This window comes from Triticum aestivum, chromosome 4D (assembly GCF_018294505.1).
Source record: "Triticum aestivum cultivar Chinese Spring chromosome 4D, IWGSC CS RefSeq v2.1, whole genome shotgun sequence".
Taxonomy (NCBI): Eukaryota; Viridiplantae; Streptophyta; class Magnoliopsida; order Poales; family Poaceae; genus Triticum; species Triticum aestivum.
In genome coordinates, this window is record NC_057805.1 from 7,037,708 (window position 1) to 7,058,613 (window position 20,906).

At 52.9% G+C, this 20,906-nt stretch overlaps 1 long non-coding RNA gene across 1 annotated transcript; it reads right to left on the reverse strand.

Annotated features, from left to right (window-relative positions):
* Positions 1–1,753: 1,753 nt before the first annotated feature.
* On the reverse strand, positions 1,754–2,290 carry LOC123099352 (uncharacterized). Its single transcript, XR_006448149.1, has 3 exons — positions 2,195–2,290; positions 1,877–1,936; positions 1,754–1,795 (listed from the first exon to the last, which is right to left on the reverse strand). It is a non-coding gene; the product is annotated as an uncharacterized lncRNA (long non-coding RNA).
* Positions 2,291–20,906: the final 18,616 nt, after the last annotated feature.

Genomic DNA, 20,906 nt, shown 5'->3' on the forward strand with positions numbered 1-20,906 from the left:
CAAGGGGAGCCAAAGAATATTCTCAAGTATTAGCAGTTGAATTGTCAATTCAACCACACCTGGATAACTTAATATCTGCAGCAAAGTATTTAGTAACAAAGTAGTATGATAGTAACGGTAACGGTAGCAAAAGTAATATTTTTGGGTTTTGTAGTGATTGTAACAGTAGCAACGGAAAAGTAAATAAGCGAAGAACAATGTGTGAAAAGCTCGTAGGCATTGGATCGGTGATGGAGAATTATGTCGGATGCGGTTCATCATGTAACAATCATAACATAGGGTGACACAGAACTAGCTCCAATTCATCAATGTAATGTAGGCATGTATTCCGAATATAGTCATACGTGCTTATGGAAAAGAACTTGCATGACATCTTTTGTCCTACCCTCCCGTGGCAGCGGGGTCCTAGCGGAAACTAAGGGATATTAAGGCCTCCTTTTAATAGAGTACTGGACCAAAGCATTAACACATAGTGAATACATGAACTCCTCAAACTACGGTCATCACCGGGAGTGGTCCCGATTATTGTCACTTCGGGGTTGCCAGATCATAACACATAGTAGGTGACTATAGACTTGCAAGATAGGATCAAGAACTCACATATATTCATGAAAACATAATAGGTTCAGATCTGAAATCATGGCACTCGGGCCCTGGTCACAAGCATTTGCAAAGTTATAGCAACATCAATCTCAGAACATAGTGGATACTAGGGATCAAACCCTAACAAAACTAACTCGATTACATGATAAATCTCATCCAACCCATCACCGTCCAGCAAGCCTATGATGGAATTACTCACGCACGCCGGTGAGCATCATGAAATTGGTGATGGAGGATGGTTGATGATGACAATGGCGACGAATTCCCCTCTCCGGAGCCCCGAACGGACTCCAGATCAGCCCTCCCGAGAGAGTTTAGGGCTTGGCGGCGGCTCCGTATCGTAAAACGCGATGAATCTTTCTCTTTGATTTTTTTCTCCCCGAACACGAATATATGGAGTTGGACTTGAGGTCGGTGGAGCTCCAGGGGCCCACGAGGCAGGGAGGCGCGCCCCCCACCCTCGTGCAAAGGGTGTGGGCCCCCTGGCCTTGATTCTTTCGCCAGTATTTTTTATTATTTCCAAAAATAATCTCCGTGAAGTTTCAGGTCATTCCGAGAACTTTTGTTTCTGCACAAAAATAACACCATGGCAATTCTGCTGAAAACAGCGTCAGTCCGGGTTAGTTCCATTCAAATCGTGCAAGTTAGAGTCCAAAACAAGGGCAAAAGTGTTTGGAAAAGTAGATACGACGGAGACGTATCAATTTGCCTTTTGCCTCAGTGTCTCTCCCTATCCCGACAGAACTCTCAGGATCTACTACACACTGATAAACCCATGTTTAATCACGTAAGCCATAAGGTATAGAAACATAAACAGATGGATATTGGACTTATTCAGCATGCCGACCAAACCTTAATAAACACTACATTAACACATGCCATGTTGTAGCAGAGGCATTATACCAGACATGCAAGCACGACACCAACTGCGACCAATGCATCATTTAAATAGTAACCTGCCGGACCACCACAACAAGAGAGAAGATCAGAAACCACCTGAATCCATGGTCGACAACAACACTGCTCCTCCACTTTAGTGTGCTCCAACCACTGGCCACACACACTGCTAACCAAACCCCGCAACCTGGTCAATCTAGCGGGATTGGCCATGCCCGAGGAGGTCGTGGATGATGCAATAGGCTCTGCTCTAACGCCCCACCTTCTCCAACTCCACCCTCATAAGAATTGAATGCTAGAAGAAATCGGTCAGTTCAAACTTGAGTCCCTCCAAAAATGGTTGCATGCTAGAAGATGCAGTTATAGGATATCAGACCTTGAAAGGCATGCCAACCACAAGCTTCACAACAAGAGACCTATAAAGGAGCCCAGGAGCCTGGCAAATAAAAGAGGCTTTCATCATTATAGAACACATTGAGCAAGACACGAAAGCTACACATCTTTGCTGTAGTTATTTTATCAAACCAAGTAACAAAGCAGCATTCTCTTGCTAAATGCATGAAAACTAAGAAGCTGTTGAAAGTCATCCATGTTTAGATTAGAGAATAGCTACATTGAGATATATTTTAGTGGGGTCAAATAAGAAAAATATCAATGCAAGTCACAAAAAAGGGTATTAGCACATGCTTCTCACCAATATCAACATAGATGTGGTTGCCCATGCCAAGAAACAACATGGATGTGGTTGTCTCAATTGAACTTAGGCACAAGCTTCTCACCAATCTCAGCATAGATGTTAGACCTTCCAAGAAACAACAAACATCAATTACCAAGCAGAAAAGGCAGGAGAAAATTACAAACAACATAGGGCACGGGGTCTAGAGAAGCCATGTACCTGCACATCCAAAAGGACCATGTCAGTGTGTTTGATAGGACCATTATCAGTGGATCCACAATGCTGCTACAGACGCGAAACATACACACGGATGGTCAGGTTCTTGTTCCCCACAAGAAGAGCCTGCAGATCAGTCATTGCCATCTACAACAAAAGTATCAGCACCAAAACACAACTTCACCGTTAAACTCAGTAAATCTCTATGACATAAACTAAACCACGGAATAAAGCCAATCCCAGTACACGCGAACATCAAAATATCACCCCCATGCATGGGACGACATATTTATTCAGCCAACACTATATGTCGCCACCCAAAATATCACCCAACTCACAAAAGCATGCCAAAACCTACCAAAATGAAGACTACCATCATACACAAATCTAAGTCATCCCCGCGGCCCGGAAGACCTCGGGGAAAACAATGTTCTTGGTCTCAGAGCCGCATTTGCCATCAGCATCTAATATAAGGATTTTCAAAGAAGCCCTCGACGTAACACGAGACACTGCCACATACAGCTGCCCGTGAGTAAAAACAGGACCCTTAAGATATATACCAACAGCAGACAGGGTCTGTCCCTGGCTCTTATCAATTGTCATGGCATAGCACACACGAACAGGAAACTGGCGACGTCTAAGCACAAAGGATGCATTTCCCTTCTTTGCCAATAATTCAATCCTGGGGATATAAACAGTATCACCCACATGCGAGCCAGTCATAATGACAGCTTCGATAAGCCGATCACCTAATTCTTTTACAATTAGTCGTGTACCATTACACAAACCATTTGCCTGGCTCAGGTTTCTAAGAAGCATAATCGGAATACCAACCTTAAGAGTCAGCCTATGATTTGGGAAATTTATAATTTTAGTTGCATTCAGGTACTCGATTGGATAGTAAACATCTTTGTCCCTAACAGAATCCGAAGAATCATCAATAGAATCATAACTCATATAGTCTCTGCTATCAGTAGGAACCAATGCAAGAATATGATCATTAATATCCTCAGCATGGTCATTGGTAGGGGCTAAAATGGCTCTCTCTTGCAAGTAACCAGAGTTCAGGTAGTTATGCAAAAAATCACCATAGACAGAAGAAACAATAGAAGCTATTGGATCACCAGACGTACAAACCAAGAGGTCGTCCGGTATCTGTATCCAAGAAGCCTCAACCTCATCGCCTCGCCTTGTGACAGGCAACTTCCCTTCCCCAAGATCTAGCACCCATCTGCTAAATAAGGCAACATCCTTCTGCGCCTGAGTATCCGCACCATGCACACCCAAGCGCATGTTAATAGAAAGCGACAATTTTTGAACAGAATGCCATAGCGGAGAATTCGTGATTGCCGCATCAATGATCTGAGGCCTAGTACCCCCCTCAACGACTGGTAAGATTTGTCTAAGGTCACCACCCAAGGCCATCACTACTCCACCGAACGGAATATCAGCAAGATCTGGATTAGCCACAGAGAGGACATCACGCAAAGTTCTATCTACAGCCTCAAAGCATTTTCTGTGTGTCATCAACGCCTCGTGCCAAATAACAAGCGAAGATACCATCAACAACTTACAAAGCTTAGAGCCTCTTTTAATATCACAATGTGTATTATCTTCAAGAAGAATAGGTATCTTAAAGCGAGAATGAGCAGTCCTCCCACCCGGAAACAACAGCGACGCAATGCCCGACGACGCAACAGTAAGCACTATCTTCCTCTCGCCCCTAAGGAAAGCACATATTGCACTCCACATGTATGTCTTCCCAGTACCACCGTACCCAGAGACAAAAAAAGCCAGGTCTCCCCGCCTGCACACACTCTACAATCGTCTTATAAGCAACCAATTGGTCCTCATTTAAACTATCAAACATAACCAAGGACTGTTTAGACAGAGCACATGCATCATAAGACGTCTCCTCACGAATTAGACGATTATCATCAGACTGCTCGCCTTCGCCAGAGCGAGACGACAAGTTAAAACTTCTTATATCAGAACCACGTTTCAAGAAAACGTCAGCCAACTCATCAAGAAGTGTCGGGGTTGGGTGCGACATGTGCCAATGGATTGCTTATCATGGTGGGAGCGAGTAGAACGTCGCCGGTGCCTGGAAGCGGGATGAGGCGTAGACACGTACGCCAACGGACTTTACCCAGGTTCGGGGCTCTCCTAGGAGATAACACCCCTAGTCCTGCTCTGCGGGGTCTCCGCATGATCACTAAGGCACTAGTGAGTACAATGGTGCTCCTCGAGCTGTATGCTAGAGGTAGAAGAAGGCAAGGCTAGCTCTCCTCTTCCCCTAGGTGCTGGTCTAATTCTAACAGGTTGGAACCCTTTGCATGGGTGCCCTGGGGGGTTTATATAGGCCTACCCCCAGGGGTACAATGGCAATCTGGCCGGGTGCAGGACCCAGCCGTCAGTCTCTCTGGCCGCCGGCTTCTCCGCCGGCTGCTGGGGCCCGTCGATTGGTGGGTCCCGCCGGTTGGTCCGGTACGGAGCCGAAAGGCCGCCCCCGCCGTTCGCGGGTCTTGCCGGCTGCTGATCACTGTAGCCGTGATGCTAATGGCACAGGCTTGGTCAGGGGAGCGTGGCTACAGTCCCGCCGCCTGGTGGGGGATCACTGTAGCCACTCCGGGTCTTATCTGGTTAATGGCGAATGGGCCCCGAGGAAGGAACGGGCCGCTTGCTGGGAGCCGGCCTCCCTCGACTCCGACTGGTGAGGCCTCCGCCGTCTTCCGGGCTCTAGCTGACCGGTAGGGCCCGCCGTCTTCGGGCCGTACCGACAGGCGGTCGTGGGAGCAGGGCATCGCCTGACAGGAGTGATGTCAGGGGAGGAGTGGCAACATTGTCGCGCCGGTGCGGAGATCTCCGCCTGTACGGAGCACTGTGGCCACGCCCGACCCTGGATACGGGGGGATGGGCTATACTGCAGCCATACCCTGTCTCGTCTTTTTAATGGGGGCGCAGACTTTGAGGGCGCCGTGGGCCGACTGCTAGGAGTCGGCCTCTCTGGAGGCCGCCTGCTAGGAGTCGGCCCGTCATGGAGCCGCCTTCCTGAGCATGGCTGCCTTCTACCAGTCGGCCGTTCGGCCAACCGGCCGCCAGAAGGCGGAGATCTATCTTGTCGCCCTGAGGGGCGCAGCCGGCCCCGATATCTTGAAAGGTTCAGGGGCTCAGGTTAGGCTACCCGTGGCCCATTACTCCGACAGTAGTCCCCGAAGCTGGTGAGGAGCCACTGCTAAGGAGCAGGGAAGCCTCAACAGCTTCCTCCTCCGGGTGCTCTAAAGGAAGCTCATCCGACTTCTGGGAAGCCGGTCGGCTGGAGTCGGGTATGTCCAGTCGGATCTTTCTGGAATTTCGAATGCATCGGCGGGAACCAGGTGGCGTGCTTGCTAAGCTTCTCGGCCCGCCGCCTGCCGCTGGCGTGCCATATGGCGCCAGCCAGCCGGGTCGGCCTGCCAGCCCACGCGCGTGATGGGACGCGACCGCAGGCTGGGCCCGCCACCACCGGGCCTCGGCACGCAAGCGGATCCACTACGGCCGAGGTGGGCGGTTGGGTTTCCCCGCGGAATTACTGCGCGCAGTAACTCGCGCGGTAAAGGTGGGAACGTGGGGTCATGGGCACAGTTAATCCCACGATCCCACGCCCGCCCCTTCGGCTTCATAGCCCGTAGGCTATAAGTAGGGAGAGGGGTGGGGGCGGCGAAGCACGCGCGCCCTTCCACCCCATCCTTCCTCCTTCTTCTTCCTCTCGCCGCAGCGCCCCCGAGCCCCGCTGAAGCGCTGCCGCAGCACGTCTCCGGCGAGCTCGTCCGCCCGAGCCCTCTTTGCTCCGCTCCATTCTCAGCTCCCTCGCCGCGCCCCTTCTCTGTTGAGCTCTCCATGGCGCGCGAGCGAGGAGGCGAACGGGACGGGTCCAACGTCAACGAGGACCACATCGCCTTCCTCCGTGAGACGCGGCGTCTTCCCGGCGCAGGCTACGTGAAGGCACGCGTGCCGCCGGAGGGGGAGATCTCGCAGGCACCAGGGGAGGGTGAGCGGGTCGTCTTCCGCTCGCACTTCATCTGCGGCTTTGGCCTGCCGGCGAGCGGCTTCCTTCGCTCGTTTCTCGAATTCTACCATCTCCAGCCTCATCATCTCACGCCCAACACCGTGATGCTCCTAGCCGCCTTCGTCACGTTGTGTGAAGGTTATCTTGGCATCCTCCCCACCATCGAGTTGTGGGGAGCCTTCTTCTACACCAAGCTGGGCACCTCCGTCCGAGAGGTGGCTGCCCAGTGCGGTGCCTTCATCGTAGTTCGCCGACCATCGCCGAAGAACGCCTTCCCCACCATCAAGCTGCCACAGTCGGTCAAGATGTGGCAGCAATCTTACTTCTACGTGGAGAACATGGACCCGGCCGTCGACTTCCTCAACCTGCCGGCTTACGTAGCCGGCCCGCCTGCCGAGCCTCGGGCCAGCTGGGCCTACAAGCCGAAACCGGTGTCAGCAAACGGCGCCGCCGCCATCCAGCGGCTCCGGGAGCTGACCGCAACCGAAGGACTCAAGGCGTCCGACTTGCTGGTCACCTTCGTCGAGCGCCGGGTTCTCCCGCTCCAAGGCCGGCCGCACCTGATCAGCCGGATGAGAGGGCATCGCGACCCATGTCGGCTGAGCACCAAGGAGATGCTGGCTGCTGAGGTCGCCAACTTGGTGAACGAGATCTCCGGCCTCAAGCTGGAGGGGTCTTGGAGTTTCGGCAAACGGCCGTATTCCCGCGCCGACCCGCCGCCTGCGGTAATTTCCAATTCTTTCTTCTTGGACACTCGTCCTGGTCTCGATCTTGGTCTTGATCAGCCGGCCTCTCGCCGCTTGAAACAGATCTACATGTCGGATGCCACGGCTGCCATCGTAGGGGCGGATGGCGACTACCAGCCGGACCGGGTGGTAAGCGATGTGGACGACCCCGACTTGGGGACGGCCGCCTTGGAGGACACCGCAACGGGCGGCATCTACGAAGCAGGCGGCTCTGAGGAAGGTGGCATCGAGACCTGGCCTGACGACGACGACGAGGAAGAAGAGCAACGTCCAGCACGGGGCGCCAGCAGGGCAGACGCGGGCCCCTCCGTCGAGCTGACTGCTCGAGGTGGCACGCGTAAGCATAAGCAAGGCGCCATCTTGTTCGGCATTGCGCCGAAAAAGGCCAAGAATCCGACCGCCGCGACCAGGCGGAAGGAGGCCGCAGCGAAGGCGGCCAAGTACCAGAAGCTCCCAAAGGCGCCTCCTATGGTATCGGCGTAAGTATCTTTCCCTTGTGGTCTTCTTTCTTGTTGATTCCTTCTGAACTTCCTTTGTTTTATTTTCTTGATTTTAGGGCTCCGCTCTCTCTCGAGAAGTCGGCCGCCGCCTCCATCGTTGGGTCGGCGGAGACCTCTTCCACCACCCGGTGGATCGATCCGGCCGCCGACCTCCGGGAGGCGACGGAGCGAAACGCGCGGGAGGCGCGCGAGGAGCAGGAGGCCGCCCGCCTGGAGAAGGCGGAGGCGGACAAGGTGGAGGCCGACGCTTTGAAGAAGCTGGCGGAGGCCGAGGCTGCTGCCGCGGCAAAGAAGCAGGCCGAGGAAGCCGCGCGTCGTCAGTCGGCGATATTCGTCACCCCCTGAACTCCATGCCGCCTTTACCAGAATTCGTAGCGCTGACTGGGGGAGCTGGCGACGAGCAACCAGTCATGGAGAGGGACGACAGCGATGTCGTTATGCCGGACGTAGTCGTGCTCCAGCCGCCGCCTTCCGATGAGGCGCGAGACAAGTAGCCGGCTGATCCACTGGCACCGCCAGCCGGAGACGAGATGGCGACGGACCCAACTCCTGAGGTCCGCACCCCGATGCGTCGCCGGCTCACAAAGGCGGCCTCGGCGCCACGCCCACTGGAGACCGGCGCCGCAAGCTCTTCGATCCCGGATGCCGAAGCGACCAGCGCCGCACCCACTGGGTGGGTGCGGGGAGGCGGGACGGGCCCTCTGAACAAGGCGATCCTGGACGTTCAAGCCAAACTCCGCGCCGAGGCAGACTCTCTCAAGAACTGCAACAAGGCGTACCTGGAATCGTGAGAGGCCATCCGGGTATGCTTCTTGCTTCTTTGTTTTTAATTCTTGTATCGCTTCGTGGGGGCGCGCCAGCGCACCCATTGGGTGTAGTCCTCGAGTTTCAGGCCGACTGCTGAGCAGGCGGCTTGGAACTTTAATTAGCAAGCTCCGAGTAGTAATATCTTTGGTGCAGGACTATCATAACCTTCGTGCGGCCGCCTTCAACTCCAAAGTCCAGGAGTTGGATCAACGTGCCGTCGACTTGTCGGAGAGCCGGAGTAAGTTTTCTTCTTTCTCTGCGGGGGCACGCTGGCGCACCCGCGGGCTGTAGTCCCCGAGATTCGGGGCGACTGCTGAGCAGTCGGGCCGGATCTTCCTGGCAACTGCTCTTCTTTTTGTTTGACACTTGATAGCTTCTTTCTCCGCGGGGGCGCGCTGGCGCACCTGCGGGCTGTAGTCCCCGATATTCGGGCCGGCTGCTGAGCAATCGGGCTGGATCTTCCTGGCAACTTCGTCTTTCTTTGCTGATTGTTGACGCCCTTTTCTTCTTCTTCTTTTGCAGAGGCCAACGCCACCCTGCAGCAGCAGCTGGGCGAAGCCAACACCACGCTGTGCGCCAAGGAGGCAGACTGCAACAAGATGGCCGAGGAGCATGACCGGCTAGTCATGCAGCTGGCGGAGCAGGCGGATCTTCTCAAGAAGGCCCAGAAGGAGGCGGAGGACAAGGAGACCGGCCTCCTTGCTGAGTTCGAGACCGAATGCTCCGCCTGGACCGACAAGGAGGCGATGCTGACTGCCGACTTCGGCGAGATTGAAGACATGGTTGACGGTGAGCTTCCTCTTTACTCTTTCTTCGAGCCGCCGTCTTCTGATCAGGTCTAACTTTGGCTTTTTGGCTTTCTGTTTGAGCAGATTTCTTCCCCGGTCACTCCGTTGCCACCAATCGGGCCATCGAGGCTGATCGCGAAGGGCGGAGGGCGGAAGGTGTGGAGATTGCTGCCGACGCCCCCCGAACCCTCAGTGAGCAGCTTCTCGGCATCCAGGCCCGTCTCCAGCCGGCTCATCGGATGTTGCGCCGTCTTCAACGTGTCGGCGCTCAGGCGATCGCCGCCCTGTGGCCGGACATGCCGGCACCGCGCACTCCCAGTCGGACTGCCGACTGGCTGGAGGTGGCGGCCGGCCGTCTTGAGGCCTGGAAGGGCTCCTCAGCCCGGGCTGGAGCATGTCGGGCCTTGGAGTTCGTCAAGGCGTGGTACCCTGGGCTAAATCTAGCCTAGTTGACCACGTTTCGACTGGAGGCCCAGGAGGAGCTGGCGGCGGTGGAGGATGATCTCATCAAGCAGGCGGCGGCAATCGCCGAGTACACCAACACCAGCATCTTCATCCCGGAGCGGGCCGAGAACGGTGCCGAGGCGCCACCGAGAGTGGTTCGGGCTGAACGCAGAAGACGGCGAGGACTCGGCCGAGGTGGTCGACTCCAGCGAAGAGGAAGAAGGCGAGGAGGAGGAGGAAGGTGAAGAGGAGGCGCCAAAGGTCGGAGCGGACGGCCAGCCTCAGCTCGACCGCGCCTCCAGCAACGAGCCACGCCCGAGCGAGTCGGCTGCTACAGAAGGCGGCCAAGCGGAGACTGACCAGCCGGCCGCTCCACCAACCAACACCACCGGCTCCACCGCTCCATCGAACCCATCTGCTGCTTCTTAGGCCGCTAGTTTACCTTTTGTTTTACCTGCTTACCAGTCTCGATGAACTTGTTAGCTTTGCACAATTCCACCCACGGGGTGTATTTCAAACTTCTGTTGAACGTCGGCCTAGGGCCTTTTTGCTGTGTAAATATTTTTCCGAGTTCTATCTTTCCTTGCTTTCTGCTCTTTGGCATTTTTCCTTTGCCGCCTTCCCTTGGTTGCCGTCTTGCCAGCCGAACAGCCGCCCTGCGGACTGTGGCTGGGTCAAGTACTTAGCCACTTCCGGGGAGGCAAGTACTTAGCCATTTTATAGTTTTTTAGCAAGTTAAGTAGAAGTCGGCCGGCCGGCTGCTCAACAGCCGGTCGGCAAGGTGGGAAGCCGGCTTGGACTATGTGCATACTTTGGATCCTTAGCCATTTTTCATGCAGACACCCTTTCTGCCTTAACTCCTGCCGACCGAGCAGTCGCTCCGCGAACTGTGGCCTCTGGCAGGAAAAAGCTTAAGTGCCAATACATTACTTGTCCGACTACAGGAAGCATTACATAGTACAAGGCGGCGAGTCCCCGGGTCGACTGGTCGAACCCGGTGCCAGACGGACTAACAAAACAACTCGTTGATAGGCATAATACTTATCATATAGATAAAAGAGGGCAGTCCCCGAGCTCTTCTCGGGGGACCCGGAGTCTTCGTACTTAATACAGAAGTTAGCGTGGTACATACTGCATCAACTGTAAAACCTTCGAAGGAGGTTTGCATTCCATGATCGCTCCGTCTCCTTGCCGGAGTCGTCTCTTTTGCGTGCTCGAGGCTTCTGAGCATCAATCAGGTAGTAGGAGTCGTTGCCCAACACCTTGTTGATGATGAAGGGGCCTTCCCAAGGTGCCGGGAGCTTGTGCTGGCCGGCTGTTCGCTGGATCAGCCGGAGCACAAGGGCTCCCTCTTGGAAGGATCTTGGCTTGACCTTCCGGTTGTAGTATCGACGCAGGCTCTGCTGGTAGATGACGGACCGACTGAGTGCCAACAGCCGGCCCTCTTCCAGCAGATCGACGCCGTCTTCTCGTGCTTCTTTGGCCTCCTCTTCAGTGTACATGGTGACTCGAGGGGAGTCGAATTCTATGTCCGTCGGGATGACGGCTTCAGCACCGTAGACGAGGAAGAAAGGCGTGAAGCCGGTTGACTTGTTCGGAGTTTTGCGCAGGCTCCAGAGGACGGCCGGCAGCTCATCGAGCCAACAGCCGGCCGAACGCTCCAGAGGCTCGACCAGTCGGGGCTTGATGCCGGACAAAATGAGGCCATTTGCCCGCTCCACTTGGTTGTTTGACTGCGGATGGGCAACGGACGCTAAGTCCAGCCGGATGCCCTGCGTCGCGCAGAAACGGGCCAAGGCTCCTTTGGCAAAGTTTGTGCCATTGTCGGAGATGATGCTATGCGGTATGCCATACCGGATGGTGATGTCGGAGATGAAAGTCACAGCAGTCGGACCATTCAATTTCTTGATTGGTTTTGCTTCTATCCACTTGGTGAACCTGTCCACCATGACAAGCAGATGAGTCATGCCGCCACGCGCCATCTTGAATGGTCCCACCATGTCTAGGCCCCAGACGGCAAAGGGCCAGGCAATGGGGATAGTCTTGAGTGCAGAAGCCGGCTGATGTGGCTTGGAGCGGAACTTCTGGCACCCTTTGCATTTCTGGACCAAATCTTTGGCGTCTTCTAGAGCAGCCGGCCAGAAAAAACCATGGCGGAAAGCTTTGGCCACGAGTGCTCTTGAAGCCGCGTGGTGGCCATACTCGCCTTGATGGATATCTTTGAGGATTGCTTGGCCTTGCTCCGGCTCTACGCAGCGCTGGTAAACACCAGTAACACTACACCTCACAAGTTCCCTGTTGACTACGGTGTATGCTGCTGCCTGGCGTTGCACTTGCTAGGCCGAGATCTCATCAGTTGGCAGCTCTTTATTTAGCAGAAAGTTGAGGATGGGCTGGGCCCATGAAGGTGCCGCAATTTTTCGACTGCTAGGACTGCAACTTGCACGAGGGCGGTTGGGCCAGGAGGCGGCGGGTTGGAGTCGGCTGCCGCTTGCTGAGTTGATGAAGTCCCCGGCCGACTGTTGCAGTCCCCGGGCCGGGCTCTGAAGTCCCCGGGCCGGGTGCGGCTGCTGCAGTCCCCGGGTCGCCTGCCGAATCCCCCGTGCCGGCTGCTGGGGTCCTTGAGTCGGATCTGACTGCTTCAGGAGGAGCCGGCACAAAGATGGAATCCGACTCTGGCGATGGCTTGACGGACGGCTTAAGGAGGCGTTGTAGGGCGACACCTGCTGGTATTGCTTGCCGGGTGGAGCCAATCCGTGCCAAGGCATCAGCTTGTCCATTGTCATTCCGCGGCACATGGAGAAACTCGCACCCTTCAAAGTATCCACTCAGTTGCTGTACGAGGAAGCGGTAGCTCACCATGTTTGCATCCTTGGCGTCCCAATCACCTGACAACTACTGGACCACCAAGTCGGAATCACCAGTCGGCGTCCGGGATGTCGCGCCTTGGTCTCGGCGAGGAGGCGGGTCGTCGTTCCATCGGTTGGGCGCTTCAGTGCGGCACCCGGCCTCCGGCTGCTCAGCAACCGCATCGAGGAGCCGCTGGACTCGCTCCGTCATGTGGCGACGCTCGTCGCCCTCGAGCTTGTCTAGCTCGTCTGCTGCCGCCTGGGCAGCTCGTATGTTCTCCGCAGGCGTGGCGTAGACGGGACGATCTGTCCCGAACATGCTGGCGATGGTCGCGCCACGCTGACGGATCTGGCCAATGCGGCTAGGCCCACCAAGAGCCGGCGTGCCGCCGACAACACGGTCCATCTCACGCTGGTAGGCCTGCGAAACGCGTCTCATGCTGGCCAGCCAGTTGGCGCTCTCGACGAGCTGGACGCGGGGTGCCTCCAGCGTCTCGGCGTCGGCGTCTTCCGGGATGGGCGCAGTCAGATCTTGCATCGCCGCCTGCAATGTATCCTGGCCACCTCCGCCAGAGTGTTCGCCGTGGCTGATGACGAACACCTCCGTGACGGTGCTGCCGCCGCTGTCCGCGCGAGGAAGCGGCTCGTTGTAGACCACCACGTTGGTGGGGAACGCATCAAGCGACGCCGTGTCGGATTCGACCAACACCGGGTCGGTGGAGCCAACCGACTCCAAGTCCACAGCAGGCTCGCTAGCGACGTGGAGCTGATCGAGGAGGCTCACGAGGCGGATCTCGGGGCCATCGGTGCCTGCATCAGACGTGGGCTCGTCGGAGAGGCGAATCTCGCCGACAAGATCGGCGAGGCAGCTTGCCGCGCAGGCGACCTCCGTGCTGTGCAGCGCGTCGGCGCAGACGCCGTCCCGCGTGCCGGGCTGCCTGCGCTCGCTAGGAAGGAACAGGGTTCCCGTCCAGAACAGGTCTCCGGGAGACGGTGCACCTCGCCCCAATGTCGGGGGTTGGGTGCGACATATGCCAATGGATGGCTTATCATGGTGAGAGCGAGTAGAACATCGCCGCAGCCTGGAAGCGGGATGAGGCGTAGACACGTACGCCGGCGGACTTTACCCAGGTTCGGGGCTCTCCTAGGAGATAACACCCCTAGTCCTGCTCTGCGGGGTCTCTGCATGATCACTAAGGCACTAGTGAGTACAATGGTGCTCCTCGAGCTGTATGCTAGAGGTAGAAGAAGGCAAGGCTAGCTCTCCTCTTCCCCTAGGTGCTGGTCTAATTCTAACAGGTTGGAACCCTTTGCATGGGTGCCCTGGGGGGTTTATATAGGCCTACCCCCAGGGGTACAATGGTAATATGGCCGGGTGCTGGACCCAGCCGTCAGTCTCTCTGGCCGCCGGCTTCTCCGCCGGCTGCTGGGGCCCACCGCTTGGTGGGTCCCGCCAGTTGGTCCGGTACGGAGCCGACAGGCCGCCCCTGCCGCTCGCGGGTCTTGCCAGCTGCTGATCACTGTAGCCGTGATGCTAATGACGTAGGCTTGGTCAGGGGAGCGTGGCTACAGTCTCGCCGCCTGGTGGGGGATCACTGTAGCCACTCCGGGTCTTATCTGGTTAATAGCGAATGGGCCCCGAGGAAGGAATGGGCCGCCTGCTGGGAGCCAGCCTCCCTCGGGTCCGACTGGTGAGGCCCCCGCCGTCTTCCGGGCTCTCGCTGACCGGTAGGGCCCGCCGTCTTCGGGCCGTACCGACAGACGGTCGTGGGAGCAGGGCATCGCCTGACAGGAGTGATGTCAGGGGCGGAGTGGCAACAGTGCCGCGCCGGTGCAGAGATCTCCGCCTGTACGGAGCACTGTGGCCACGCCCGACCCTGGATACGGGGGGATGGGCTATACTGCAGCCATACCCTGTCTCGTCTTTTTAATGGGGGGCGCAGACTTTGAGGGCGCCGTGGGCCGACTGCTAGGAGTCGGCCTCTCTAGAGGCCGCCTGCTAGGAGTCGGCCCGTCATGGAGCCGCCTTCCTGAGCATGGCTGCCTTCTGCCAGTCGGCCGTTCGGCCAACCGGCTGACAGAAGGCGGAGATCTATCTTGTCGTCCTGAGAGGCGCAGCCGGCCCCGATGTCTTGAAAGGTTCGGGGGCTCGGGTTAGGCTACCCGTGGCCCATTACTCCGACAAGAAGCATATTTCTCAATCTTTCAGGAGGAACAACATAGTTTAGATTACCTAGGGCACGACGCAACCCATGTTGGATATCATCGTACATGCTAGCATAGTAACATTCAAAGAAACCCATCTCATCCTTGATAGAACAATGCATGAGCATAGTCACAAATAGCTGTCTAAGTCGATGCCCAAACCCCCAGACAAACCGCTTCATCAAACGCTATGTACCACTCGTTGTCGTCTCCTAACAAACCACGCGCGGCACAAGCCTCTTTAAAGGTGTGATAAAGACGACCATCATATGTTCGGAGATCTTCGAAAGACCTAGCCCCCTTAACAATCATCAAAAGCATGCGCAAGTAATATAACTCACCACTCAAAGGATGTACATAATACACGCGGCCAATCTTTTCACCCCACCCCTTGGATGCCATGACCTACTTTTAGCGTCCCAGGTCCAAGCAGTTCGAAAATCGCAATAAGTTAATGAACGGGCATCTTCGAACATCTCATTCGCAACAAACCATTCGGTAAGCATAGTCTTTCGCAAGAAGTCAGAATCAACAATTTTCGTGAGGTCAGCACCAACACGATAGTAGACAGTATTCATGCCAGGCATATGAACGGTCAGCCTTTGAACCGACGTCATTTTAAAGTGTATTTCAAACCCAAATATGCGCCACAATGCATCGCACTCACATATATACCGACATATCAGATACTCCTGAACCTCATCTACTGTACGACAACCAGATTTAGTCATTTTTTAGCCTTTCTAACATGACCTTAGAGTAGTCAGCACCTTTGGTGACATACTTAGAGAGATATTTCATCACCTGTGTCTTATTACACCACTCTACATTTATATGTCCCTGAAATTTCTTGAGCATCGCCATATTATAAGGAACAACATGCCTATTGTCAAGGTAATGACCATTTTTATAGACCCTTCAACCATCGTCGTGACGACGTCGATATAAGGCAAACCCATTATCATCAATGACAGTGGTATCTCTAAAATCTTTTGGGAAATATTTAGAACAAACACCCTTTTTCATGCAGACACATTTATCGTTCATTTCACCACACGGACCGTGCATCATAAACTCAGAAACTAAAGCATATCCTAGAGGATCGAGCAATGCATCAGGTATTTCAACAGATATTAATGAATTAATATTTTCAACACCAATCTCACCGTTACCCCCTCTCCGCCAGACAATTATATGCGCGTGAGGCAGTCCCCGCTTCTGGAACTCAACGGTATACAACACTGAAAAAAGGACATAAAAGCTCAATTAGACAGACCAGCCAACAGAAGTAAAACATCATTAAAAAAACAACGACCACACATAGAGCACAGTAGTCACACTCACAATACGAGCCGTAATGGGGCCAAAAGCCCGGCCTGACTTGATCTCGTCCAAGTACTTGATGAGGTTCATGTGATAGACCCTAACAACAATATCCGCCCTATTAGAAGGCGTCTGACCTGGTTCCAATGCACTTGTTATCTCAGGCCACTTGGGATTGCAAGTGAAAGTGGTAAATATGTCAGGCGCACCATGCACCCGACAAACGGCAAGGCCATCATGGAAATTTTCATGGAAGTAACGACGACCGCCTATGTGACTGGAAGGTACAATGGTCCTCTTCCCAAGAGCATTAACATCAACACACCCATCACCTACCGCATCAGTAATACCCTGCATGTGCTCTGATCTAAGCATGTCCTGATTTCTTATGATATACCACAGTCTACTTTCATTGATGCATGCACGTGCATCAACAACCGACTGGGAGGAGAGGAGACCATAACATATATATGGATTGGGCTGATCACCCTTGTAATGGCACATAAAACAATAGTAATCCTGCATGGTCATCCTATTCCGACTATTTGTGGAAGCATCGCCACCCCCAGAAGGGTATGAAGAGGACGCCTCAATGGTCGGACTTCCAGGTGCAGGATTAGGATCTATAGGTCCATCGTCATAATCTTCTTCAGGAACAATCAAGTGAGGAACATCCACCTGGAACCCTCTCTCTCCATAAGGGAAAAGCAACGGGTATTGCAGGGGCATGAATGCAGTGTTCAGAGAAGATATCTGCTGCAAACCGTCGGAACGACTGCAAACAACAATATCCCGAGAAGATGCCTCTAATGTGAAGCCACCACCGACAACTAAAGCAGCAAGCCCAGTGGTTGTAGGCAAACTAAACTATGGACTATCGCCCTCCGAAGATCCAATAATACGAATCGAGATATCCTCGATGGGTTCACCACCACGATCTTCTATCATCTTACTCGCCTCCCGAAAGGTCTGTACCAATGGGTTAAACTCATTAAGCATGTCTCTAAGACCAACCACAATACTCTCATCCACACCCCCAGTAGGCTTATCATCTGGATTTAAGGCATACATCCTATGTCTAATCTCATTAGCTGGGTCATTGATATGTCTCCAACGTATCTATAATTTTTGATTGCTTCATGCTATATTATATTCTGTTTTGGATGATTAATGGGCTTTGTTATACACTTTCATATTATTTTTGGGACTAACCTATTAACCGGAGGCCCAGCCCAGAATTGCTGTGTTTTGCCTATTTCAGTGTTTCGCAGAAAAAGAATATCAAACGGAGTCCAAACGGAATGAAACCTTCGGGAACGTGATTTTCGGAACAAACATGATCCAGAGGACTTGGACCCTACATCAAGAAAGCAACCAGGAGGGCACGAGGTAGGGGGGCGCGCCTACCCCCCTGGGCGCGCCCTCCACCCTCGTGGGGCCCATGTTGCTCCACCGGCATACTTCTTCCACCTATATATACCTACGTACCCCCAAACCAACAGAAGCATCCACGAAAACCTAATTCCACCGCCGCAACCTTCTGTACCCGTGAGATCCCATCTTGGGGCCTTTTCCGGCGTCCTGCCGGAGGGGGCATTTATCACGGAGGGCTTCTACATCAACACCATAGCCTCTCCGATGATGTGTGAGTAGTTTACCTCAGACCTTCGGGTCCATAGTTATTAGCTAGATGGCTTCTTCTCTCTCTTTGGATCTCAATACAAAGTTCTCCACGATTCTCGTGGAGATCTATTCGATGTAATCTTCTTTTGCGGTGTGTTTGTTGAGACCGATGAATTGTGGGTTTATGATCAAGTTTATCTATGAAAAATATTTGAATCTTCTCTGAATTCTTTTATGTATGATTGGTTATCTTTGCAAGTCTCTTCGAATTATCAGTTTGGTTTGGCCTACTAGATTGATCTTTCTTGCAATGGGAGAAGTGCTTAGCTTTGGGTTCCATCTTGCGGTGTCCTTTCCCAGTGACAGCAGGGGCAGCAAGACACGTATTGTATTGTTGCCATCGAGGATAACAAGATGGGGTTTATTTCATATTGCATGAGTTTATCCCTCTACGTCATGTCATCATACTTAAAGCGTTACTCTGTTCTTATGAACTTAATACTCTAGATGCATGTTGGATAGCGGTCGATGTGTGGAGTAATAGTAGTAGATGCAGGCAGGAGTCGGTCTACTTGTCACGGACATGATGCCTATATACATGATCATACCTAGATATTCTCATAACTATGCTCAATTCTATCAATTGCTCAACAGTAATTTGTTCATCCACCGTAATACCTATGCTCTCGAGAGAAGCCACTAGTGAAACCTATGGCCCCCGGGTCTATTTTCCATCATATTAATCTTCCAACACTTAGCTATTTCTTTTGCCTTTTATTTTACTTTGCATCTTTATTATAAAAATAACAAAAACATTATCTTATCATATCTATCAGATCTCACTTTTGTAAGTGACCGTGAAGGGATTGACAACCCCTTTATTGTGTTGGTTGCGAGGTTTTTATTTGTTTGTGTAGGTGCGAGGGACTCGTGCGTGGCCTCCTACTGATTGATACCTTGGCTCTCAAAAACTGAGGGAAATACTTACGCTGCTTTACTGCATCACCCTTTCCTCTTCAAGGGAAAACCAACGCAGTGCTCAAGAGGTAGCAGTCATGTATATACAACTCAGCAAAATTAGGGGTATCATCACTGCTAGGCACCAACGAACCAATACGATGAGACACTTGACCACTGATCTTAAAAATCTTAGGTCCACGGCTGCCACCAAACGAGCGTTCAATAGTAGCACCCATCGAAGTGAAAGCGAACGTACAGTTGTACTCACGTAGTCCGGATGAATTTTTTAGCACGAGAAGTACCATCGAATCGAAGGAGCTCCCGGAGATAGGCCGGGGATCCTTAAAGGGAGGAATACATACCTTAGCGCCTTTACAACAGCTATTATAAACCATCTTACGTTGTGTCCAGGATGACCTGGACTTTCAACACTCATCAAACCAAAAGGAGGCACCATAGTATTGGCACAGGAAATACGGAGGGCCGTAGTACGACCTATCTGCATAGCAAGCTAACGGCAAAACTATCAGCCACAAACCAAGGGTAAAAGGAAGACAATAATCACATAACCAAAACAACAAAGGTCTTGTTAATAAGTACCTTTAAGGGACTCGGCAAACTTGACCGAGAAACCTTGCCAATCCTTCGGCATAGGCCCTTGGACAACAATCTTTGACAAGGCATGTAAAACCAAATAAGAGAACATACGGCAAACAGGAACAACTAACAACAAACCAAGAAATCTCGTGCACCTTCGCATCCAGGACGTCGCAATTTAATTGACACTTTCCGTCTTTTCCGTCTGTTGCGGTCTACCCCGGTCAGCTCTAAACTCCCATAAACCGAGAAACCATTCCAATCCTTCGGCAAAGGCCCATCAACGACATGTTCTTAACAGGACATGCAAAACCAAGACACCACACGGCCAACAACAACAAATAACAACAAACGAAGAACTTTCATGCACCTTCATATCGAGCGCGCCGAAACTCAACGCACATTTTCCGTTTTCTGCGATTTACCGCAGCCACGGTCAAGCTCGGAAATGGGAACCAGCCATCACCTAACCACGTCGCAAACAGCACAGTAACGAAATAGTTATCATCAATCCCTAGGAGACAAAATATAAAAGAAGAACAATGGATAAACACGTACTTGTACGGTTTCGAGGAGGACACCCAACAGGCTGACGTGGCACATAACGTCTAGCAATCCCAGGGACCGCCGCACGCCTAGGAGTGGCGGTGAACCCAGGACCAGCAGCCCGACCAGGGACAACAGCAGCGGCTGCATTCCCAGAATCAGCACCATGACCAGGGACATGGCCATGAACACCCCCACCACTTGGCCGAGGCATGGCGCCACGCGCAGCGGCAGGCACCTGCCGAGCGCCACGCCCACGCCTGGCGATAGGCTCAGCTCCAGCAGCAGGCACCCGCCGACTCACACCCCTACGCCTGTCAAGAGGCTCAGCTCCAGTGTCAGGCACCTGGCAAGCATTGACATGATCAGAAACAGGGGCACGCCCTATATTAGAACCTCCACGGCCATTGGCTCATCCACAACGACCAGCAGAACACCCACGGCCACGGCCATGACCACCTACCAACCCAACACCAGCCTCGACCGTGCCTTGAGCATGAGCCGCAACCGGACCACGGGCCATGTCAACAACCCAACAACATCATACACACACGCTGGACAAATAAGAAGCAAGAACCACGTAAGCATACATCAGAGAATAGCATAACAATAGGCAGGAGAGTATAAAACACAGTACATATAATCATATACTGCATGAGCAGCATAACCAGGAACACGATAAAACTGTCATTGAATAAAGGAACAACGAATAATGTTTCACGCGTTATTACAACCAGACACTTATTACAGTGTACATACACACGAGGATCTGAATGTACACACATTTTATCAATAATTTCTTCCAGACTTGGAATTCCCTAAGTAAACATTGTATGCATCGTCGATATAAAACAGTATATCTTTACAACCAAGAAAATTGTGTAAACACGATCCAGACAATATAGAAGTAAATACCCCCTCGACGATTGCTATCTCAAGCAGTTCTTAGTGCATCATTTAAATAATATATGTACATATATCATAATATAAATAGAGAGTTTTCTTATCTACTAAAGCAAGCAAAGTGCTTTTTCATTGGATAAATATAAATACATCAAATCATACAAACCTAAAACTA